Raw genomic sequence first — 25744 nt, 5'->3', positions numbered from 1 at the left:
TTGTGCAGCATTTGTTTGCGGTTCTGCTGAGATACAACAGCTATACAGAGGGACAAACGCTATTGGAACAACTAATTGCAACTGGTGTGATATATCATTTGTTCCCCCCAAAAAACTGATTATGGCAGGGTTGTGATATACCTATAATATAATTTCTATATAGTGCATTTGCATTATACAGCATTTGTGTGCGGTTCTGTTGAGATACCGCAGCTATACAGAGGGACAAACGCTATTGGAACAACTAATTGCAACTGGTGTGATATACCAATTGCCCCCCAAAAAACTGATAGTGGCAGGGGTGTGATATAACTATAATATACTTTCTATGTAGTGCATTTGCATTGTGCAGCATTTGTGTGTTGTTCTGCTGAGATACCGCAGCTATACAGAGGGACAAACGCTATTGGAACATCTAATTGCAACTGGTATAAAATACCAGTTGCCCCTCAAAAAAACTGATTGAGGCAGGGGTGTTATGTACCTATAATATATTTTCTATATAGTGCATTTGTATTGTGCAGCATTTGTGTGAGGTTCTGCTGATATACTGTAGCTATACAGAGAGACAAACGCTATTGGAACAACTAATTGCCACTGGTGTGATACACCAATTGCCCCGCAAAAATACTGATTAAGGAAGGGGTGTGAAATACCTATAATATATTTTCTACATAGTGCATTTGTATTGTGCAGCATTTGTGTGTGGATCTGCTGAGATACCGCAGCTATACAGCGGGACAAACGCTATTGGAACAACTAATTGCAATTGGTGTGATATACCAGTTGCCCTTCCCCCCAAAAAACTGATTAAGGCAGGGGTGTGATATACCTATAATATAATTTCTTTGTAGTTAATTTGCATTGTGCAGCATTTGTGTGCGGTTCTGTTGAGATACCGCCGCTATACAGAGGGACAAACGCTAATGGAACAACTATATGCAACTGGTATGATATAACAGTTGCACCCCAAAAAAAATGATTGAGGCAGGGGTGTGATATATACGTATAATATAATTTCTATATAGTGCTTTTGCATTGTGCAGCTTTCGTGTGCATTTCTGCTGAGATACTGCAGCTATACAGAGGGACAAATGCAATTGGAACAAATAATTGCAACTGGTGTGATATATCAGTTGCCCCCCAAAAAAACTGATTGAGGCAGGGGTGTGATATACCTATAATATAATTTCTATATAGTGCATTTGTATTTTGCATTCTTTGTGTGCGGTTCTGCTGAGATAAAGCAGCTAAACAAAGGGACAAACGCTATTGGAACAACTAATTGTAACTGGTGTGGTAAATCAGTTGCCCCACAAAAAAACAGATTGAGAAAGGGGTGTGATACACCTATAATATAATTTCTATATTGTGCATTTGTATTGTGCAGCATTTGTGTGCGGTTCTGCTGAGATAAAGCAGCTAAACAAAGGGACAAACACTATTGGAACAGCGAATTGCAACTGGTGTGATATACCAGTTGCCCCCCCAAAAAAACTGATAGTGGCAGGGGTGTGATATAACTATAATATAATTTCTTTGTAGTTAATTTGCATTGTGCAGCATTTGTGTGCGGATCTGCTGAGATACCGCAGCTATACAGCCAGTTGCCCTTCCCCCCAAAAAATTGATTAAGGCCGGGGTGTGATATACATATAATATAATTTCTTTGTAGTTAATTTGCATTGTGCAGCATTTGTGTGCGGTTCTGTTGAGATACCGCAGCTATACAGAGGGACAAACGCTATTGGAACAACTAATTGCAATTGGTGTGATGTACCAGTTGCACCCCAAAAAAACTAATTGAGGCAGGGGTGTAATATACCTATAATATACGTTCTATATAGTGCATTTGTATTGTGCAGCATTCGTGTGCGGTTCTGCTGAATTACCGCAGCTACACAGAGGGACAAGTGTTCTTGTAACAACAATTTGCAACTGGTGTGATATACCAGTTGTCCCTAAACACAAACTGATTGAGGAAGGGGTGTGATATAACTATAATATAATTGATATATAGTGCATTAGTATTGTGCAGCATTTGTGTGCGGTTCTGCTGAGATACTGCAGCTATACATAGGGACAAATGCTATTGGAACAACTATATGCAACTAGTATGATATACCAGTTTCCCCCACAAAAAAATCTGATTGAGGCAGGGGTTTGATATACCTATAACATCATTTATACATAGTGCTTTTGTATTGTGCAGCAATTGTGTGTGGTTCTGATAAGATTCCGCAGCTTTACAGAGGGACAACCGCTATTGGAACAACTAATTGCAACTGGTGTGATATACCAGTTACCCACAAAAAAATTGATAGGGGCAGAAGTGTGATATACCTATAATACCATTTATATGTAGTGCATTTGTATTGTGCAGCATTTGTGTGCGATTCTGCTGATATACTGCAGCCATAGAGGGACAAACGCTATTGGAACAACTAATTGCAACTGGTGTGATATACCAGTTACCCCACAAAAAACTGATTGAGGCAGGGGTGTGATATACCTATAATAACATTTATATATAGCGCATTTGTATTGTGAAGCATTTGTGTGCGATTCTGCTGATATACCGCAGCCATACAGAGGGACAAACGCTATTGGAACAACTAATTGCAACTGGTGTGATATACCAGTTGCCCCACAAAAAAAGTGATTGAGGCAAGGGTGCGATATACCTATAATATAATTTCTATATAGTGCATTTGTATTGATCAGCAATTGTGTGCCGTTCTGCTGAGATACCGCAGCTATATAGAGGTACAAACGATATTGGAAAAACTATTTGCAATTGGTGTGATATAGCAGTTGCCCCCCAAAAAAACTGATTGAGGCAGGGGTGTGAAATACCTATTATATACTTTCTATATAGTGCATTTGTATTGTGCAGCATTTGTGTGCAGTTCTGCTGCGATACTGCAGCTATACAGAGGGCTAAACGCTATTGGAACAACTAATTGCAACTGGTGTGATAAACCATATCCCCACCATAAAAACTGATTGAGGCAGGGGTGTGATATACCTATATTATACTTTCTATATAGTGCATTTGTATTGTGAAGCATTCATGTGCTTTTCTGCTGAGACACCGCAGCTATACAGAGGGACAAATGCTGTTGGATCAACTATTTGCAACTGGTGTGAGATACCAGTTACCCCACAAAAAACTGATTGAGGCAGGGGTGTGATATACCTATAATAACATTTATATATAGCGCATTTGTATTGTGAAGCATTTGTGTGCGATTCTGCTGATATACCGCAGCTATACAGAGGGACAAACGCTATTGGAACAACTAATTGCAACTAGTGTGATATACCTGTTGCCACACAAAAAAAGTGATTGAGGCAGGGGTTTGATATACCTGTAATATAATTTCTATATAGTGCATTTGTATTGATCAGCAATTGTGTGCGGTTCTGCTGAGATACCACAGCTATATAGAGGTACAAACGATATTGGAAAAACTATTTGCAATTGGTGTGATATAGCAGTTGTCCCCCCAAAAAACTGATTGAGGCAGGGGTGTGAAATACCTATTATATACTTTCTATATAGTGCATTTGTATTGTGCAGCATTTGTGTGCGGTTCTGCTGAGATACCACAGCTATACAAAGGAACAAACGCTATTGGAACAACTAATTGCAACTGGTGTGATATATTTTATTTGTTCCCTCCAAAAATCTGATTATGGCAGTGGTGTGATATTCCTATAATATAATTTCTATATAGTGAATTTGTATTGTGCAGTATTTGTGTGCAGTTCTGCTGCGATACTGCAGCTATACAGAGGGCTAAACGCTATTGGAACAACTAATTGCAACTGGTGTGATATATCATTTGTCCCCCCCCAAAAAAATTTTATGGCAGGGGTGTGATATACCTATAGTATAATTTCTATATGGTGCATTTGCATTGTGCAGCATTTGTGTGCGATTTTGTTAAGCTACCGCAGCTATACAGATGGACAAACGCTATTGGAACAACAAATTGCAACTGGTTTGATATAGCAGGTACCACCCAAAAAACAATGATTAAGGCATGTTTGTGATATACCTATATTACATTTTCTGTATAGTGTATTTGTATTGTGTAGCATTTGTGTGCGGTTCTGCTAAGATACCTCCGCTTTACAGAGAAAAAAATACTATTGGAACAACTAATTGCAACTGGTGTGATAAACCATATCCCCCGCAAAAAAACTGATTGAGGCAGGGGTGTGATATACCTATAAAATACTTTCTATATAGTGCATTTGTATTGTGCAGCATTTGTGTGCGGTTCTGCTGAGATACCGCAGCTATACAGAGGGACAAACGCTATTGGTGCAACTAATTGCAACTGGTGTGATATACCCGATAACCCCCCCAAAAAAACTGATTGAGGCAGGGGTGTGATATACCTATATCATACTTTTTATATAGTGCATTTGTATTGTGCAGCATTCATGTGCGTTTCTGCTGCGATAAACTGATTGAGGCAGGGGTGTGATATACCTATAATAACATTTATATATAGCGCATTTGTATTGTGAAGCATTTGTGTGCGATTCTGCTGATATACCGCAGCTATATAGAGGGACAAACGCTATTGGATCAACAATTTGCAACTGGTATGATATACCAATTGCCCCCACAAAAACTGATCATGGCAGGTGTGTGATATCCCTATTATCAGTGATTGCCAGTTTGTAGTGTTCACCGACGAACACATGTGATCTGTCATCTTTATTCCCAAGTCCGGCGATGCAGAGTTAAGTTCTTACCTGTGCCTGCGCAGTCAACCGCTTTTAAACACATGCGGTCACCGGATCAGGCAGTTCTGAGAACAGCGCGATGAAGGCTGTTTTCGGAACTGCTTGCTCCCGGTGATTGCATGTGTTTCAGAGTGGCTCGCGGCGCAGGCACAGGTAACGACTTACCTCTGCATCGCCGGACTTTTGAATAAAGATTGCAGATCGCATGTGTTCGTCGGCAAACACTGTGAACTGGCCATCAGTGCCTATAATATAATTTCCATATAGTGCATTTGTATTGTGCAGCATTCATGTGCGGTTCTGTTGAGATACCGCAGCTAAATAACATGAAAAACCGCTATTGGAACAGCTAATTGCAACTTCTGTGATATTATACCAGTTGTCCCCCCCAAAAAAAGATTGGGGCAGGGGTGTGATATACAAACCGGATTCCAAAAAAGTTGGGACACTAAACAAATTGTGAATAAAAACTGAATGCAATGATGAGTTATGTAGTATATGTATTTGAGTTTATGTATGTGTCCATTTGAGTTATTTTAATAAATATTTGCATTTGACTGACACAATGTTCATTAGTTTTTCCTAATTATAAAGAAAAATAACCATTTGAATATGTAGAAATAATGCAGAAATCTAAGGCGGCATCCTAGTTTCCCAGCATCTCAGTCTGAGATTCTCCTGCAGCCTTTGGCTTTAATTTGTCTAATCAGGAAGGCCTTGATTACAGGTAGTAATAGTTTATGTTTAGATATCATGCATTCACTGGCAGTCTATGTGCAGGTTCAACTGTTGATGTTTGGATCAGATAGGTGCTGTAATGAATTTGTTTTAACTGTATTCACAGAAGGGAATGATTTCCTTTAGAAGGAAAGTCTTAATTGATGATAATTAAGACATGACTACAGCAGTGGAAAACAAATGATAAGTTCCCCTCTCTATTAACATCAGAATGCAGTTTCAGTGAATGGTTGTGACCACTAATTAAAAATGCCACTCAAACTAAAGGAAACTTTCTTTCCCTCTGTATAAAGGTTTCTTGAATTGGCATTGGTGCAGCTCAGCATTGTGCTTCTATTATTAGAAGTAAGCAATACATGCTGCAAAATATCAGTAGAACCATAAGTAGACCTGAAGCTGTTTTCAAAAGAAACTAAATAGATCCCTTTCTCTAGCACATGCTGTGACATTACTGAGAAGTGACAAAGGTGAACTGCACAGCAGAGTAATGTTTAAGAATAAATCAGCATAATGTGTGAACTACCTATGGCTAGTATAGAAAATATGAGTGCATAACTCTGCCTTTTTTCTACCTCTTATTGATCTTTATGGAGAGTAACTGAGCGTACATAGTCAGTGTCAGACTGGGGTTCTTTGGGCCTACCAGAGGAAATTATCATGAGACTCAACTCCTTATGTCATAAAGTTATTAGGTTTTGATAGCCAAAGGCAGTTAAATAGGATTTTTCTTCTGGATTTTTGGGGCCCATTGTGGTACTAGAGCCTGGGCCCAACAGAATATCCAATGGTACTCTGGTGGGCTAGTATGACCTTGTGGTAATTTATCTGTTTAGAAAGGGGTCCTAGGAGGGAAATACTATGGGCCACAGCTTTCCAAAGGGTTTTTTACATATCATATTGTGTTTAATTTTGTCCCATCAGGCTAAACAGTCTGCTCAAAATAGGGCATATGGACGTCATAGAGGGAATCCCACTTTCAGAACCCCTCTTCTACCCAGAAAGGAGAAGAGATAGAAAAATAATTTTTATACACTTGACGACACATCATGGTAATTAATTGCATGGTCTTCCACTCCTTGAAATGAATGTCACTTAAAGGGATTGTGCCAAGTATAAAAGTCAATATATATATATGAAGAGGAGTACTAAAACAAAATAACAACTCTTTATTAGTGAGATACTAGGATAAAATGAAAGGGTATGTACCCAAACAACAGCTACTACCTGGGTAGAGAAGGTAGATATTACTAAATTGTGGGACCTAACTAAATGAAGATACTGGTAGCACCACTAAATGAAAGGTGTGTATGACAGTAGCGTGAAAGGTGGGTCCCACAAACTAAAGCCACCAGCACTAAAGGGTTAAACTCACATGGTCATAACGCTGACCAATGTGGGATTAAATAAAGCGAGATAACCTAGCACAAAGGAGCTGTGGTGCTAGGATTACCAACAGTTGCAGTGGATGGCAGCGAGCCACTCTGTTGGCTAATATGCCAACAAACACCGACTCCACGGCCACCGCCACGTATAATGATTGCTCAACGCGTTTCCATGCACCTGTCGTGCACTTCATCAGGAGGAGAATGCACCGTCGCTTGAGCCCGTAACCTCTGGTATGAGGTATGGCTTAAACCTGAAACCTAGGACAGATGTAGGATAACCTGCCTATAGCCGGATCCTCTAGTGTGAGGCACGGCTGGTTAGCTAGAACCTACGAACCTGCCTAAGCCGTCCACCTCTAAACAGAGGGGCGGCGTGCCACAAAATCGGCGCTATCATGGCCGGCTCGCAGAACGCCTAGATTAAAAGGGCAGTAACCCTGCCGGAAATGCCCTTGTACTGTCAGCCAATCCGGTGTCACGGACGGTGTACAGGAAACAAGACAAAGCAACATGCATATATGACTCACTGGATCCAAAGTTAAGGAACAAAAAGGGAGACCCCTGCACAAGACCTAGCACTTTCCCTGGCTGCTCAGCCTATGCAAAGATCCCAAAGGTGGATGGTTGCATAGCCACGTACCTCGACTATATAACCCCTGAACACCGTACAATAGTGAGGGGACACGACTACCGGCTCCCTACACCAGACACGGAGGGAGTCAGGGTCACCTGGGATCCAGCAAACAGAAAATAACAGATAAATGTACAGACCTTAACTTTGTAGCAGACTGGGAAACAGGATCAGCAGGCACACACACTCCAGGAAGAAGTATAAGCCACCCAGTAAAGCATTATGGGGAGGAATTTAAAGGGAAGCAATCAGTCCAACTACATGACAGCTGAGAGAGGCTAACGACATGAGGAACTGAATACCACAACAAAGAAAACTCAAGGAGGAGGTTCTGAAAGGCCTCTGTCAGAGCTTCTCAGCTGTCTGGTTGTGACATCCGGCTAGAGGCAAGGTAACACCAATTAGCTAACAGGCGGGCGGAACAGAGTGAGTTCCGGAGAAAGTGCTAATACGCCGAAAGTGTAGAGAGAACTATAAAGAAGCTCAACACAAAGGTAAAGTCGGGGTATTAATATATAGGAAATAATAAGTGGAGGGAGAGTTGATATATATTATTAATAACCCTAGCCATCAAAATACAGGACATATGGAGCTAACTACAGTTATATATACATTCTTTGAGATTGTATATGTCATAGCAGAGTTATCGTATCCGGGGCAAAGTGCAAACTTAGACAAACGGCACAAAAGAGATAGCATCATTCAGGCCGCACCTCTTTCTGCAATAGGATACGTTCACAGTCACCCCCCCTTGATGTCATTTTTATAGGGTCAATCCACTGAAACTTAACAGAGGACCCTCTGCTAAAAACTGTGCTAAATAAACCATTTTTTGTCACCTTACACCACAAAAAAGTGTAATAGCAAGCGATCAAAAAGTCATATGCACACCAAAATAGTGGCAATCAAACCGTCATCTCATCCCGCAAAATATGAGACCCTACCTAAGATAATCTCCCAAAAACTGAAAAAAATATGTCTCTCAGAATATGGAGACACTAAAACATGATTTTCTTTTTGAGATGATAGTTTGATTGGCACTATTTTGGGGTGCATATGACTTTTTGATCGCTTGCTATTACACTTTTTGTGATGTTAGGTGACAAAAAATGGCTTATTTAGCACAGTTTTTATTTTTTATTTTTTTACGGTGTTCATCTGAGGGGTTAGGTCATGTGATATTTTTATATAGCCAGTCGATACGGACGCAGCGATACCTAATAGGTATACTTATTTTTATTTATGTAAGTTTTACACAATAAGAGACATTCAGACACATGACGTGCAATCGGTGTGTCATTCATCTTGGTAATATCGGCGACATGCTCACCAATACGTCACCTAAGCTCCCTAATAGTCTTACCGACATATTTAATGCCACAAATTCATGTCATCAAATAAATCAATAGGTTTTGTCAGATGTGCTGTCGGTAAAGCTTTTAGTCTTGTCAATGTAGCCACAGAACTTACAGGATCCACATGGGAACGTACCTGCCTATAGCTGTTGTTTTGCAGAAGGGCCTCTCCTTTGTTCCCATGCGGAGGTTCGACTGCTTTAGGTGGGTGAAGGATTTAAACCTTTTTGCACGGAAATTGAAATTGCGCAAGTTTTTTGTCACACATGACCGTAGAAAATGTGAAGAATTAGGGATTGAGACATCAGACCTGCCTGACATCCAACTTTTGGCTGACCTCTTCCCTGAAGGTAAATGTGCTCTTGGGGAAGGTCCTTTTATGGACTTAAGGTTGCCATCTACAAAGATTCCCCCTCTCAGTGACTAAACCCTGTCACGGCCTTTGTTGTGTGCCCCGTGACACTGGTGCCATGCTCGCTGCTGCCGGTGGCAACGTGTTTCTGTTATGGCATGTGGTGGCAGTGTCTCGGCTTTGGCTGTGTGCGCCGTGACATCGTTGCCACGCATGCTGTTGCCGGGGGCAATGTTGTGGCTGGTGTGTGCACTTCCCCTTTAAGTTGTAGCCTTCCCCTGTCTGGTGCAGTAAGGGTTAACTACCTTGCTGGGTGTGGTCACTAGATGCTTCTTATACCTGTGGCTTAAGGTCAGGAGTCAGTTGTACTCCAGCCTTGGTGTGTGCTGGAGTTATGCTCCTTGTCTGGTTGATCCATCTTCCAGTGTGAGGGCCACCTAGTGGGACATTGATGTCTCCAGCAATGTTATCCCGGTGTCTCCTTCTCTTCCTGTCCCTATTTGTATGGAGTGGGTTATGTTCAGGCTGTTTGTATGTCTAGTTTGGTGTTACATGTCTGGTGGTGTTTGGTGTCCAACATGTTTACTTGACATTCCCCTGTCTCATGTTTATTGCAGTTATGGGTGTTCTGGGTTCCTGTGTGGTTTTGTGGTATGTGTTGTGTCCTTTAATGTTGGTGTGGACAGCAGCACTAGTGCACGGGTTTAAGTCAGTGTGTCTGTGGCAGGTAAGTGTGTTATTGGTTTCGCTTACCTGCCATCTGCTTATGCTGTATGTGTTCCCCTCTCCTTGCAGTCTGGCCTCAGATAGAGACTCCTGTTCCTCCATTACTGGGATGAATAGGTTGTCTCTTCCCTGCTCCTTGGTGAGGGATTACCAGGGCGACTTAGGGTCTCTAGGAATCCTGAGTATGAGTTGTCCTACCACCGAATGGTATCCATTATGATAAGGGTGTACAACTAGCCAGTTTGGACATGGAGGTGCTCTACAGCTCTATTCCTCATGATTTGGGCTGTAGAGCGATCCTCACGTTCCTTCAGCAAAGGGGTGAACACTGTAGGAGCCACAATGCTTTTGTGATGGAACTTTTAGAGTTTATCCTCAAGCACAATGTGTTTTTGTTTGATGGACGGATCTTCCACCAGCTCAGGGGGTCGCAATGGGCAGTCCCTGTGCCCCCGACTTTTGCGAATCTGTACCTGGGCTGGTGGGAAAGAGAGGTAGTTTTTTCTGAGAGCATGGAACGATTCACCTCTTTCATCCCCCTTTGGATAGGATACATCAATTACGTGCTGGTCCTTTGGGGGGGGGGGGGGGGGGTGACACTGAGTTCTTCCATGAGTTAGTATCAGCCCTTAACATCAACCAACTAGGGCTATTTTTTACATCTGAGATCAATTCAACTCATATTCCCTTTTTGGATCTCACCATCACGCTAAATGTGTCTGGCCAAATCATCACTAATATCTTTAGGAAACCCACGGCCACTAACAATTTTCTAAAATGGGAGAGTGGGCACCCTTTGGCCTTGAAAAGAGGGATCCCCATATTTGAGGGTGAGGGGGAATTGTTCTCAACTAGGCGATTTCAAGGTGGCTGCGAAAGAATTACAGCACAGATTCCGACGGCGTGGTTATCCACAAAAAATATTGAGACAGGCGTATCAACACTCGTTAAGCGCTAATGGGGATCTTTTCCTGTCCCCCAAAAATAGGGGTGTTGGTGATAACACTGACAGAATTATCGGTACTTATGACAGTGGACATGAGGCTGTGTGCCAAGTCCTCAATGAGAACTGGGATATATTGACCAGACATTGGTAGCATGATTCCGCCTTCTCTACCCAGGTGGTAGCTGTTGTTTGGGTACATACCCTTTCAGTTTATCCTAGTATCTCACTAATAAAGATTTGTTATTTTGTTTTAGCGCTCCTCTACATGTATATATATTAATTTGCCAAATTGAGGACATATACCACTATACCTTCATTCATTTTTTGTTTGTTTAAGTATGAAAGTCATCCCCTATCCTAGGTATAAAGAATAACATATTTTAACTACTGAAAATAGCTGAGCACTGTGCTTGGCCATCTCCAGCAGTCCCATAGAGATTGACTGGAGTGTCAGGGCACAAGCTTGGTCTGCCGCTCCATTAGGACAGGAACATGGATCCCTTGTTTTTGAGATTGGTGGGGGTCCCAGGGTTCAGACTCCTAACAATCAATTTGTTATTCCCTATGCTGTGGTAGGGGGTAACTTTCATACTTGGCACAACCCCTTAAGCATCATATTAATCCTGATGGATTTACAGTATATAAGCACTGTCAGCATCCTATGTTGGCATTAACTGATCTGGATAGTTTTTTATTGCTAATGGGAGTTGTTCTTCAGGGTGATCCTTATAATCCTAAAAATATATATATATAAAAAAAACTTTTTTAAAGAGGAACTGTCATCAAAATAGATACAAATTTTGATTTGAGGTCTTGCTTTAGTGGGAGGTAGAGTGGGAAAATCTATCACACCACCATCGGCTCTGGTGTCAGGAAAGCAATGCAGTTTATCTATTCATAGATAATGCTGTTGTATCAAAGCCACACAGGAAGACAAAACTACTAGACTACTAGGACTATACAATAAACCCCTGCATTTCCCAAGACCGCTGGTGATTTAACCATTAACCTTTTCCCCAACTCTACCATGCATGTGTGGTGCTGAAAGCACATAACTAGTGCACAACTGTAAATGTATGGCACTGTGATGCCATACACTCAGGAGCTGTATCAATGCCATCACTTGCCAGTTTTATTATACAGCGGACCCATTCAAGTAAATAGGTCCGCAACAGTGATGCGGTGCACAAATGGATGACGCGTTGTTTGCGGCCGCAATACGGGCTCGGCAGTGGAATGGCCATCTGCATGAGCCCTGTCTCTGCCCCATGATGCGACTCTGTGGTGCTGAGGGGTTGCTGTGACTAGTGAATAGAGATGACGAACGCGGATTTCCTCAAATGTTCGCGAACGGGTGAATCGGGCGAACCGCCATAGACTTCAATAGGCAGGTGAATTTTAAAACCCACAGGGACTCTTTCTAGCCACAGTAGTGATGGAAAAGTTGTTTCAAGGGGACTAACACCTGGACTGTGGCATGCCAGGGGGGGATCCATGGCAAAACTCCCATGGAAAATTACATAGTTGACGCAGAGTTGGGTTTTAATCCATAAAGGGCATAAATCACCTAACAATCCAATTTATTTTTGAACAACGTGGTTTAATACATCCAGTGTGTGTATACGATCAGGTATGATGTTGTATCGATCAGGTAGTGTAAGGGTTACGCCCGCTTCACAGACATTGACAGACCAAACTCCCCTTTTAATGCACCGCAAACAACCGCAAACAGTCCATTTGCCCAACTGCAAACTCCCCATTTGCACAAGGTTGGATACCAAGCTAGCCCCGTTGATGTCATTGAAGGTTCCTTCCTCTACCCAGCCACGTACAAGGGTCCCCGAAAGGTGAATTGAATAGATTTTTCGAATGGGGAAATGGTTAAAAAAACGCTGGCTCCCTCCCCTTTTTTGAATCCACGTTCACTGCATCTGCGCCAGGCAATTTACTCTCACACCCAATATGAGTGGTATTTTCTGTAGTACTGTTCTCATCAGTTTAATCCCTGTTACGTCCCCTATCAGGACGTGTATTGAATGGATTTTGCAGAAATGTGATTTATCTGTGTGCGTCCTTCTTGTTACTTCCAATTTGGGGCACTGCGCGTGCGCCGTGCAATGTACTCTGCCACACGGTATGAGTGGTGTGTTAACTAGTACTATTCTTATCAGTTTAATCCCTGTTACGTCCCCTATCCGGGGACTTGTGTTGAATTGATTTTAGGAACCGGGAGATGGAAAAAGCAGCTTGGTCAGTCCTCTTACTCCCAAGTTGGGGCACTGCGCGTGCACAGAGCAATGTGCTGTGACACCCTATATGAGTGGTGTCTTAACTAGTACTATTCCTATCAGTTTAATCCCTGTTACGTCCCATATCAAGGATTGCCTTTTGTGAAAAAAAATTTAGGACGGGTACCTTCGACTGCCTTCACAGTGACAGACCAAACTCTGATACACCAAACTGAATTGATTTTAGGAACCGGGAGATGGAAATAGCGGCTTGGTCGGTCCTCTTACTCCCAAGTTGGGGCACTGCGCGTGCACGGAGCAATGTGCTGTGACACCCTATATGAGAGGTGTCTTAACTAGTACTATTCCTATCAGTTTAAGCCCTGTTTAGGGATGAGCGAACTCGAACTGTATAGTTCGGGTTCGTACCGAATTTTGGGGTGTCCGTGACACGGACCCGAACCCGGACATTTTCGTAAAAGTCCGGGTTCGGGTTCGGTGTTCGTCGCTTTCTTCGCGCGTTTGTGACGCTTTCTTGGCGCTTTTTGAAAGGCTGCAAAGCAGCCAATCAACAAGCGTCATACTACTTGCCCCAAGAGGCCATCACAGCCATGCCTACTATTGGCATGGCTGTGATTGGCCAGAGCACCATGTGACCCAGCCTCTATTTAAGCTGGAGTCACATAGCGCCGCCCGTCACTCTGCTCTGATTAGCGTAGGGAGAGGTTGCGGCTGCGACAGTAGGGCGAGATTAGGCAGATTAACTCCTCCAAAGGACTTGATTAACTGATCGATCTGCAGCTGTGGATCATTGAGCTGCTGATCCTCAATTGCTCACTGTTTTTAGGCTGCACAGACCGTTTGTCAGTCTCATTTTTCTGGGGTGATCGGCGGCCATTTTGTGTCTTGTGGTGCGCCAGCACAAGCTGCGACCAAGTGCATTTAACCCTCAATGGTGTGGTTGTTTTTTGGCTAAAGCCTACATCAGGGTGAAGCTGTCACACCAAGTGCATTTAACCAGCAATAGTCTGTTCATTTTTTGGCCATATACAAAATCAGGGGCAAGCTGCGCCTGTCACCAAGTGCATTTAACCCTCAATGGTGTGGTTGTTTTTTGGCTAAAGCCTACATCAGGGTGAAGCTGTCACACCAAGTGCATTTAACCAGCAATAGTCTGTTCATTTTTTGGCCATATACAAAATCAGGGGCAAGCTGCGCCTGTCACCAAGTGCATTTAACCCTCAATGGTGTGGTTGTTTTTTGGCTAAAGCCTACATCAGGGTGAAGCTGTCACACCAAGTGCATTTAACCAGCAATAGTCTGTTCATTTTTTGGCCATATACAAAATCAGGGGCAAGCTGCGCCTGTCACCAAGTGCATTTAACCCTCAATGGTGTGGTTGTTTTTTGGCTAAAGCCTACATCAGGGTGAAGCTGTCACACCAAGTGCATTTAACCAGCAATAGTCTGTTCATTTTTTGGCCATATCCCAGTCTAATTCTGTCACTAAATCCATACCGGTCACCCAGCGCCTAAATACTAGGCCTCAAATTTATATCCAGCTAAATCTGTCCCTAGTGCTGTAGCTGGGCGAGTTATTTAGTGTCCGTTCAAGCACATTTCTTGTTCTGGGTTGAAATACAATTCCCAATTTAGCAATTTCATAATTTAGTGGTTCCTGCTATATCAGAGCTATTTGAAATCTATCCCAAAAAGGGTATATAATATTGAAGGTGCACATTGGGTCATTCAGAATAACTTCACACACACCCGCTACTGTGTATTTCCAAGTCTAATTCTGTCACTAAACCCATACCTGTCACCCAGCGCCTAAATACTAGGCCTCAAATTTAAATCCCTCTAAATCTCTCGTTACCCACCGCTGTACTGTTGTTGCTGGGCAAGATATTTAGTGTCCGTCAAAGCACATTTTTTGTTCTGGGTTGAAGTACAATTCCCAATTTAGCAATTTCATAATTTAGTGGTTTCTGCTATATCAGAGCTATTTGAAATCTATCCCTAAAAGGGTATATAATATTGAAGGTGCACATAGGGTCATTCAGAATAACTTCACACACACGCTTCTGTGCATTTCCAAGTCTAATTCTGTCACTAAATCCATACCGGTGACCCAGCGCCTAAATACTAGGCCTCAAATTTAAATCCCTCTAAATCTCTCGTTACCCACCACTGTACTGTTGTTGCTGGGCAAGATATTTAGTGTCCGTCAAAGCACATTTTTTGTTCTGGGTTGAAGTACAATTCCCAATTTAGCAATTTCATAATTTAGTGGTTTCTGCTATATCAGAGCTATTTGAAATCTATCCCTAAAAGGGTATATAATATTGAAGGTGCACATAGGGTCATTCAGAATAACTTCACACACACGCTTCTGTGCATTTCCAAGTCTAATTCTGTCACTAAATCCATACCGGTGACCCAGCGCCTAAATACTAGGCCTCAAATTTAAATCCCTCTAAATCTCTCGTTACCCACCGCTGTACTGTTGTTGCTGGGCAAGATATTTAGTGTCCGTCAAAGCACATTTTTTGTTCTGGGTTGAAGTACAATTCCCAATTTAGCAATTTCATAATTTAGTGGTTTCTGCTATATCAGAGCTATTTGAAATCTATCCCTAAAAGGGTATATAATATTGAAGGTGCACATAGGGTCATTCAGAATAACTTCACACACACGCTTCTGTGCATTTCCAAGTCTAATTCTGTCACTAAATCCATACCGGTGACCCAGCGCCTAAATACTAGGCCTCAAATTTAAATCCCTCTAAATCTCTCGTTACCCACCGCTGTACTGTTGTTGCTGGGCAAGATATTTAGTGTCCGTCAAAGCACATTTTTTGTTCTGGGTTGAAGTACAATTCCCAATTTAGCAATTTCATAATTTAGTGGTTCCTGCTATATCAGAGCTATTTGAAATCTATCCCAAAAAGGGTATATAATATTGAAGGTGCACATTGGGTCATTCAGAATAACTTCACACACACCCGCTACTGTGTATTTCCAAGTCTAATTCTGTCACTAAACCCATACCTGTCACCCAGCGCCTAAATACTAGGCCTCAAATTTAAATCCCTCTAAATCTCTCGTTACCCACCGCTGTACTGTTGTTGCTGGGCAAGATATTTAGTGTCCGTCAAAGCACATTTTTTGTTCTGGGTTGAAGTACAATTCCCAATTTAGCAATTTCATAATTTAGTGGTTTCTGCTATATCAGAGCTATTTGAAATCTATCCCTAAAAGGGTATATAATATTGAAGGTGCACATAGGGTCATTCAGAATAACTTCACACACACGCTTCTGTGCATTTCCAAGTCTAATTCTGTCACTAAATCCATACCGGTGACCCAGCGCCTAAATACTAGGCCTCAAATTTAAATCCCTCTAAATCTCTCGTTACCCACCGCTGTACTGTTGTTGCTGGGCAAGATATTTAGTGTCCGTCAAAGCACATTTTTTGTTCTGGGTTGAAGTACAATTCCCAATTTAGCAATTTCATAATTTAGTGGTTTCTGCTATATCAGAGCTATTTGAAATCTATCCCTAAAAGGGTATATAATATTGAAGGTGCACATAGGGTCATTCAGAATAACTTCACACACACGCTTCTGTGCATTTCCAAGTCTAATTCTGTCACTAAATCCATACCGGTGACCCAGCGCCTAAATACTAGGCCTCAAATTTAAATCCCTCTAAATCTCTCGTTACCCACCGCTGTACTGTTGTTGCTGGGCAAGATATTTAGTGTCCGTCAAAGCACATTTTTTGTTCTGGGTTGAAGTACAATTCCCAATTTAGCAATTTCATAATTTAGTGGTTCCTGCTATATCAGAGCTATTTGAAATCTATCCCAAAAAGGGTATATAATATTGAAGGTGCACATTGGGTCATTCAGAATAACTTCACACACACCCGCTACTGTGTATTTCCAAGTCTAATTCTGTCACTAAACCCATACCTGTCACCCAGCGCCTAAATACTAGGCCTCAAATTTAAATCCCTCTAAATCTCTCGTTACCGCTGTACTGTTGTAGCTGGGAAAGTTATTTAGTGCCCGTCAAAGCACATTTTTTGTTCTGGGTTGAAGTACAATTCCCAATTTAGCAATTTCATAATTTAGTGGTTCCTGCTATATCAGAGCTATTTGAAATCTATCCCAAAAAGGGTATATAATATTCAAGGTGCACATTGGGTCATTCAGAATAACTTCACACACACGCTTCTGTGCATTTCCAAGTCTAATTCTGTCACTAAATCCATACCGGTCACCCAGCGCCTAAATACTAGGCCTCAAATTTATATCCCGCTGAATTTGAATACAATACATTGGGCCAAATAATATATTTGTTGTTGTGGTGAACCATAACAATGAGAAAAACATCTAGTAAGGGACGCGGACGTGGACATGGTCGTGGTGGTGTTAGTGGACCCTCTGGTGCTGGGAGAGGACGTGGCCGTTCTGCCACATCCACACGTCCTAGTGTACCAACTACCTCAGGTCCCAGTAGCCGCCAGAATTTACAGCGATATATGGTGGGGCCCAATGCCGTTCTAAGGATGGTAAGGCCTGAGCAGGTACAGGCATTAGTCAATTGGGTGGCCGACAGTGGATCCAGCACGTTCACATTATCTCCCACCCAGTCTTCTGCAGAAAGCGCACAGATGGCGCCTGAAAACCAACCCCATCAGTCTGTCACATCACCCCCATGCATACCAGGGAAACTGTCTCAGCCTCAAGTTATGCAGCAGTCTCTTATGCTGTTTGAAGACTCCGCTGGCAGGGTTTCCCAAGGGCATCCACCTAGCCCTTCCCCAGCGGTGAAAGACATAGAATGCACTGACGCACAACCACTTATGTTTCCTGATGATGAGGACATGGGAATACCACCTCAGCATGTCTCTGATGATGACGAAACACAGGTGCCAACTGCTGCGTCTTTCTGCAGTGTGCAGACTGAACAGGAGGTCAGGGATCAAGACTGGGTGGAAGACGATGCAGGGGACGATGAGGTCCTAGACCCCACATGGAATGAAGGTCGTGCCACTGACTTTCACAGTTCGGAGGAAGAGGCAGTGGTGAGACCGAGCCAACAGCGTAGCAAAAGAGGGAGCAGTGGGCAAAAGCAGAACACCCGCCGCCAAGAGACTCCGCCTGCTACTGACCGCCGCCATCTGGGACCGAGCACCCCAAAGGCAGCTTCAAGGAGTTCCCTGGCATGGCACTTCTTCAAACAATGTGCTGACGACAAGACCCGAGTGGTTTGCACGCTGTGCCATCAGAGCCTGAAGCGAGGCATTAACGTTCTGAACCTGAGCACAACCTGCATGACCAGGCACCTGCATGCAAAGCATGAACTGCAGTGGAGTAAACACCTTAAAACCAAGGAAGTCACTCAGGCTCCCCCTGCTACCTCTTCTGCTGCTGCCGCCTCGGCCTATTCTGCTGCTGCCGCCTCGGCCTCTTCCTCCGCCTCTGGAGGAACGTTGGCACCTGCCGCCCAGCAAACAGGGGATGTACCACCAACACCACCACCACCACCTCCGTCACCAAGCGTCTCAACCATGTCACACGCCAGCGTTCAGCTCTCCATCTCACAAACATTTGATAGAAAGCGTAAATTCCCACCTAGCCACCCTCGATCCCTGGCCCTGAATGCCAGCATTTCTAAACTACTGGCCTATGAAATGCTGTCATTTAGGCTGGTGGACACAGACAGCTTCAAACAGCTCATGTCGCTTGCTGTCCCACAGTATGTTGTTCCCAGCCGGCACTACTTCTCCAAGAGAGCCGTGCCTTCCCTGCACAACCAAGTATCCGATAAAATCAAGTGTGCACTGCGCAACGCCATCTGTAGCAAGGTCCACCTAACCACAGATACGTGGACCAGTAAGCACGGCCAGGGACGCTATATCTCCCTAACTGCACACTGGGTAAATGTAGTGGCAGCTGGGCCCCAGGCGGAGAGCTGTTTGGCGCACGTCCTGCCGCCGCCAAGGATCGCAGGGCAACATTCTTTGCCTCCTGTTGCCACCTCCTCCTTCTCGGCTTCCTCCTCCTCTTCTTCCACCTGCTCATCCAGTCAGCCACACACCTTCACCACCAACTTCAGCACAGCCCGGGGTAAACGTCAGCAGGCCATTCTGAAACTCATATGTTTGGGGGACAGGCCCCACACCGCACAGGAGTTGTGGCGGGGTATTGAACAACAGACCGACGAGTGGTTGCTGCCGGTGAGCCTCAAGCCCGGCCTGGTGGTGTGTGATAATGGGCGAAATCTCGTTGCAGCTCTGGGACTAGCCAATTTGACGCACATCCCTTGCTTGGCGCATGTGCTGAATTTGGTGGTGCAGAAGTTCATTCACAACTACCCCGACATGTCAGAGCTGCTGCATAAAGTGCGGGCCGTCTGTTCGCGCTTCCGGCGTTCACATCCTGCCGCTGCTCGCCTGTCTGCGCTACAGCGTAACTTCGGCCTTCCCGCTCACCGCCTCATATGCGACGTGCCCACCAGGTGGAACTCCACCTTGCACATGCTGGACAGACTGTGCGAGCAGCAGCAGGCCATAGTGGAGTTTCAGCTGCAGCACGCACGGGTCAGTCGCACTACAGAACAGCACCACTTCACCACCAATGACTGGGCCTCCATGCGAGACCTGTGTGCCCTGTTGCGCTGTTTCGAGTACTCCACCAACATGGCCAGTGGCGATGACACCGTTATCAGCGTTACAATACCACTTCTATGTCTCCTTGAGAAAACACTTAGGGCGATGATGGAACAGGAGGTGGCCCAGGAGGAGGAGGAGGAGGATGAGGAAGAGGGGTCATTTTTAGCACTTTCAGGCCAGTCTCTTCGAAGTGACTCAGAGGGAGGTTTTTTGCAACAGCAGAGGCCAGGTACAAATGTGGCCAGCCAGGGCCCACTACTGGAGGACGAGGAGGACGAGGATGAGGAGGAGGTGGAGGAGGATGAGGATGAAGCATGGTCACAGCGGGGTGGCACCCAACGCAGCTCGGGTCCATCACTGGTGCGTGGCTGGGGGGAAAGGCAGGACGATGACGATACGCCTCCCACAGAGGACAGCTTGTCCTTACCCCTGGGCAGCCTGGCACACATGAGCGACTACATGCTGCAGTGCCTGCGCAACGACAGCAGAGTTGCCCACATTTTAACCTGTGCGGACTACTGGGTTGCCACCCTGCTGGATCCACGCTACAAAGACAATGTGCCCACCTTACTTCCTGCACTGGAGCGTGATAGGAAGATGCGCGAGTACAAGCGCACGTTGGTAGACGCGCTACTGAGAGCATTCCCAAATGTCACAGGGGAACAAGTGGAAGCCCAAGGCCAAGGCAGAGGAGGAGCAAGAGGTCGCCAAGGCAGCTGTGTCACGGCCAGCTCCTCTGAGGGCAGGGTTAGCATGGCAGAGATGTGGAAAACTTTTGTCAACACGCCACAGCTAACTGCACCACCACCTGATACGCAACGTGTTAGCAGGAGGCAACATTTCACTAACATGGTGGAACAGTACGTGTGCACACCCCTCCACGTACTGACTGATGGTTCGGCCCCATTCAACTTCTGGGTCTCTAAATTGTCCACGTGGCCAGAGCTAGCCTTTTATGCCTTGGAGGTGCTGGCCTGCCCGGCAGCCAGCGTTTTGTCTGAACGTGTATTCAGCACGGCAGGGGGCGTCATTACAGACAAACGCAGCCGCCTGTCTACAGCCAATGTGGACAAGCTGACGTTCATAAAAATGAACCAGGCATGGATCCCACAGGACCTGTCCGTCCCTTGTCCAGATTAGACATTAACTACCTCCCCATAACCATATATTATTGGACTCCAGGGCACTTCCTCATTCAATCCTATTTTTATTTTCATTTTACCATTATATTGCGATGCTACCCAAAGTTGAATGAACCTCTCCTCTGCCTGTGTGCTAGGCCTAAATATATGCCAATGGACTGTTGCAGTGGTGGCTGACATGAAGCCTGATTCTCTGCTATGACATGCAGACTAATTCTCTGCTGACATGAAGCCAGATTGTCTGTTACGGGACCTCTCTCCTCTGCCTGGGTGCTGGGCCTAAATTTATGACAATGGACTGTTGCAGTGGTGGCTGACGTGAAGCCTGATTCTCTGCTATGACATGCAGACTGATTCTCTGCTGACATGAAGCCAGATCGTCTGTTACGGGACCTCTCTGCTCTGCCTGTGTGCTAGGCCTAAATATATGCCAATGGACTGTTGCAGTGGTGGGTGACGTGAAGCCTCATTCTCTGCTATGACATGCAGACTGATTCTCTGCTGACATGAAGCCAGATTGTCTGTTACGGGACCTCTCTGCTCTGCCTGTGTGCTAGGCCTAAATATATGCCAATGGACTGTTGCAGTGGTGGGTGACGTGAAGCCTCATTCTCTGCTATGACATGCAGACTGATTCTCTGCTGTCATGAAGCCAGATTGTCTGTTACGGGACCTCTCTGCTCTGCCTGTGTGCTAGGCCTAAATATATGCCAATGGACTGTTGCAGTGGTGGGTGACGTGAAGCCTCATTCTCTGCTATGACATGCAGACTGATTCTCTGCTGACATGAAGCCAGATTGTCTGTTACGGGACCTCTCTGCTCTGCCTGTGTGCTAGGCCTAAATATATGCCAATGGACTGTTGCAGTGGTGGGTGACGTGAAGCCTCATTCTCTGCTATGACATGCAGACTGATTCTCTGCTGTCATGAAGCCAGATTGTCTGTTACGGGACCTCTCTGCTCTGCCTGTGTGCTAGGCCTAAATATATGCCAATGGACTGTTGCAGTGGTGGGTGACGTGAAGCCTCATTCTCTGCTATGACATGCAGACTGATTCTCTGCTGACATGAAGCCAGATTGTCTGTTACGGGACCTCTCTGCTCTGCCTGTGTGCTAGGCCTAAATATATGCCAATGGACTGTTGCAGTGGTGGGTGACGTGAAGCCTCATTCTCTGCTATGACATGCAGACTGATTCTCTGCTGTCATGAAGCCAGATTGTCTGTTACGGGACCTCTCTGCTCTGCCTGTGTGCTAGGCCTAAATATATGCCAATGGACTGTTGCAGTGGTGGGTGACGTGAAGCCTCATTCTCTGCTATGACATGCAGACTAATTCTCTGCTGACATGAAGACAGATTCTCTGTTACGGGACCTCTCTCCTCTGCCTGTGTGTGTGCTGGGCCTAAATATATGCCAATGGACTGTTGCAGTGGTGGCTGACGTGAAGCCTCATTCTCTGCTATGACATGCAGACTGATTCTCTGCTGACATGAAGCCAGATTCTCTGTTACGGGACCTCTCTCCTCTGCCTGTGTGTGTGCTGGGCCTAAATATATGCCAATGGACTGTTGCAGTGGTGGCTGACGTGAAGCCTCATTCTCTGCTATGACATGCAGACTGATTCTCTGCTGACATGAAGCCAGATTCTCTGTTACGGGACCTCTCTCCTCTGCCTGTGTGTGTGCTGGGCCTAAATATATGCCAATGGACTGTTGCAGTGGTGGCTGACGTGAAGCCTCATTCTCTGCTATGACATGCAGACTGATTCTCTGCTGACATGAAGCCAGATTCTCTGTTACGGGACCTCTCTCCTCTGCCTGTGTGTGTGCTGGGCCTAAATATATGCCAATGGACTGTTGCAGTGGTGGCTGACGTGAAGCCTCATTCTCTGCTATGACATGCAGACTAATTCTCTGCTGACATGAAGACAGATTCTCTGTTACGGGACCTCCCTCCTCTGCCTGGGTGCTGGGCCTAAATATATGCCAATGGACTGTTGCAGTGGTGGCTGACGTGAAGCCTCATTCTCTGCTATGACATGCAGACTGATTCTCTGCTGACATGAAGACAGATTCTCTGTTACGGGACCTCTCTCCTCTGCCTGTGTGCTAGGCCTAAATATATGCCAATGGACTGTTGCAGTGGTGGGTGACGTGAAGCCTCATTCTCTGCTATGACATGCAGACTGATTCTCTGCTGTCATGAAGCCAGATTGTCTGTTACGGGACCTCTCTGCTCTGCCTGTGTGCTAGGCCTAAATATATGCCAATGGACTGTTGCAGTGGTGGGTGACGTGAAGCCTCATTCTCTGCTATGACATGCAGACTAATTCTCTGCTGACATGAAGACAGATTCTCTGTTACGGGACCTCTCTCCTCTGCCTGTGTGTGTGCTGGGCCTAAATATATGCCAATGGACTGTTGCAGTGGTGGCTGACGTGAAGCCTCATTCTCTGCTATGACATGCAGACTGATTCTCTGCTGACATGAAGCCAGATTCTCTGTTACGGGACCTCTCTCCTCTGCCTGTGTGCTAGGCCTAAATATATGCCAATGGACTGTTGCAGTGGTGGCTGACGTGAAGCCTCATTCTCTGCTATGACATGCAGACTAATTCTCTGCTGACATGAAGACAGATTCTCTGTTACGGGACCTCTCTCCTCTGCCTGGGTGCCGGGGCCTAAATATCTGAGAATGGACTGTTCCAGTGGTGGGTGACGGGAAGCCAGATTCTCTGCTATGGAACCTCTCTCCAATTGATTTTGGTTAATTTTTATTTATTTAATTTTTATTTTAATTAATTTCCCTATCCACATTTGTTTGCAGGGGATTTACCTACATGTTGCTGCCTTTTGCAGCCCTCTAGCCCTTTCCTGGGCTGTTTTACAGCCGTTTTAGTGCCGAAAAGTTCGGGTCCCCATTGACTTCAATGGGGTTCGGGTTCGGGACGAAGTTCGGATCGGGTTCGGATCCCGAACCCGAACATTTCCGGGATGTTCGGCCGAACTTCTCGAACCCGAACATCCAGGTGTTCGCTCAACTCTAGCCCTGTTACGTCCCCTATCCGGGGACGTGTGTCGAATTGATTAACCATTGTCGAATTAACGAACCATTACTACATCCTGGAATAATTTAGTTCTGAGCTCTGTACTTGCTTTGTATTGGAATTGAGATGGGGATTTTTTAAATTGTCTGCATTATTTCTACAAACCGGATTCCCAAAAAGTTGGGACACTAAACAAATTGTGAATAAAAACTGAATGCAATGATGTGGAGATGGCAAATGTCAATATTTTATTTGTAATAGAACGTAGATGACAGATCAAACGTTTAATCCGAGTAAATGTATCATTTTAAAGGAAAAATACGTTGATTCAAATTTTCACAGTGTCAGCAAATCCCCAAAAAGTTGGGACAAGTAGCAATAAGAGGCTGGAAAAAGTAAATTTGAGCATAACGAAGAGCTGGAAGACCAATTAACACTAATTAGGTCAATTGGCAACATGATTGGGTATAAAAAGAGCTTCTCAGAGTGGCAGTGTCTCTCAGAAGCCAAGATGGGTAGAGGATCACCAATTCCCACAATGTTGCGCAGAAAGATAGTGGAGCAATATCAGAAAGGTGTTATCCAGCGAAAAATTGCAAAGACTTTGCATCTATCATCATCAACTGTGCATAACATCATCCGAAGATTCAGAGAATCTGGAACAATCTCTGTGCATAAGGGTCAAGGCCGTAAAACCATACTGGATGCCCGTGATCTCCGGACCCTTAAACGACACTGCACCACAAACAGGAATGCTACTGTAAAGGAAATCACAGAATGGGCTCAGGAATACTTCCAGAAACCATTGTCAGTGAACACAATCCACCGTGCCATCCGCCGTTGCCAGCTGAAACTCTACAGTGCAAAGAAGAAGCCATTTCTAAGCAAGATCCACAAGCTCATTTAAAATGGAGTGTGGCAAAATGGAAGACTGTTCTGTGGTCAGACGAGTCACGATTCAAAGTTCTTTTTGGAAATCTGGGACGCCATGTCATCCGGACCAAAGAGGACAAGGACAACCCAAGTTATTATCAACGCTCAGTTCAGAAGCCTGCATCTCTGATGGTATGGGGTTGCATGAGTGCGTGTGGCATGGGCAGCTTGCATGTCTGGAAAGGCACCATCAATGCAGAAAAATATACTCAGGTTCTAGAACAACATATGCTCCCATCCAGACGTCATCTCTTTCAGGGAAGACCCTGCATTTTTCAACAAGATAATGCCAGACCACATTCTGCATCAATCACAACATCATGGCTGTGTAGGAGAAGGATCCGGGTACTGAAATGGCCAGTCTGCAGTCCAGATCTTTCACCTATAGAGAACAGTTGGCGCATCATTAAGAGGAAGGTGCAATAAAGAAGGCCCAAGACGATTGAACAGTTAGAGGCCTGTATTAGACAAGAATGGGAGAGCATTCCTATTTCTAAACTTGAGAAACTGGTCTCCTCGGTCCCCAAACATCTGTTGAGTGTTGTAAGAAGAAGGGGAGATGCCACACAATGGTGAACATGGCCTTGTCCCAACTTTTTGGGGATTTGTTGACACCATGAAATTCTGATTCAACATATTTTTCCCTTAAAATGGTACATTTTCTCAGTTTAAACTTTTGTTCCGTGATTTATGTTCTATTCTGAATAAAATATTAGAAGTTGGCACCTCCACATCATTGCATTCAGTTTTTATTCACGATTTGTATAGTGTCCCAACTTTTTGGGAATCCGGTTTGTAATAAACTATTAAGAGCC

This window comes from Bufo gargarizans, chromosome 3 (assembly GCF_014858855.1).
Source record: "Bufo gargarizans isolate SCDJY-AF-19 chromosome 3, ASM1485885v1, whole genome shotgun sequence".
Classification (NCBI taxonomy): domain Eukaryota; kingdom Metazoa; phylum Chordata; class Amphibia; order Anura; family Bufonidae; genus Bufo; species Bufo gargarizans.
This window is presented reverse-complemented; position numbering follows the sequence as displayed.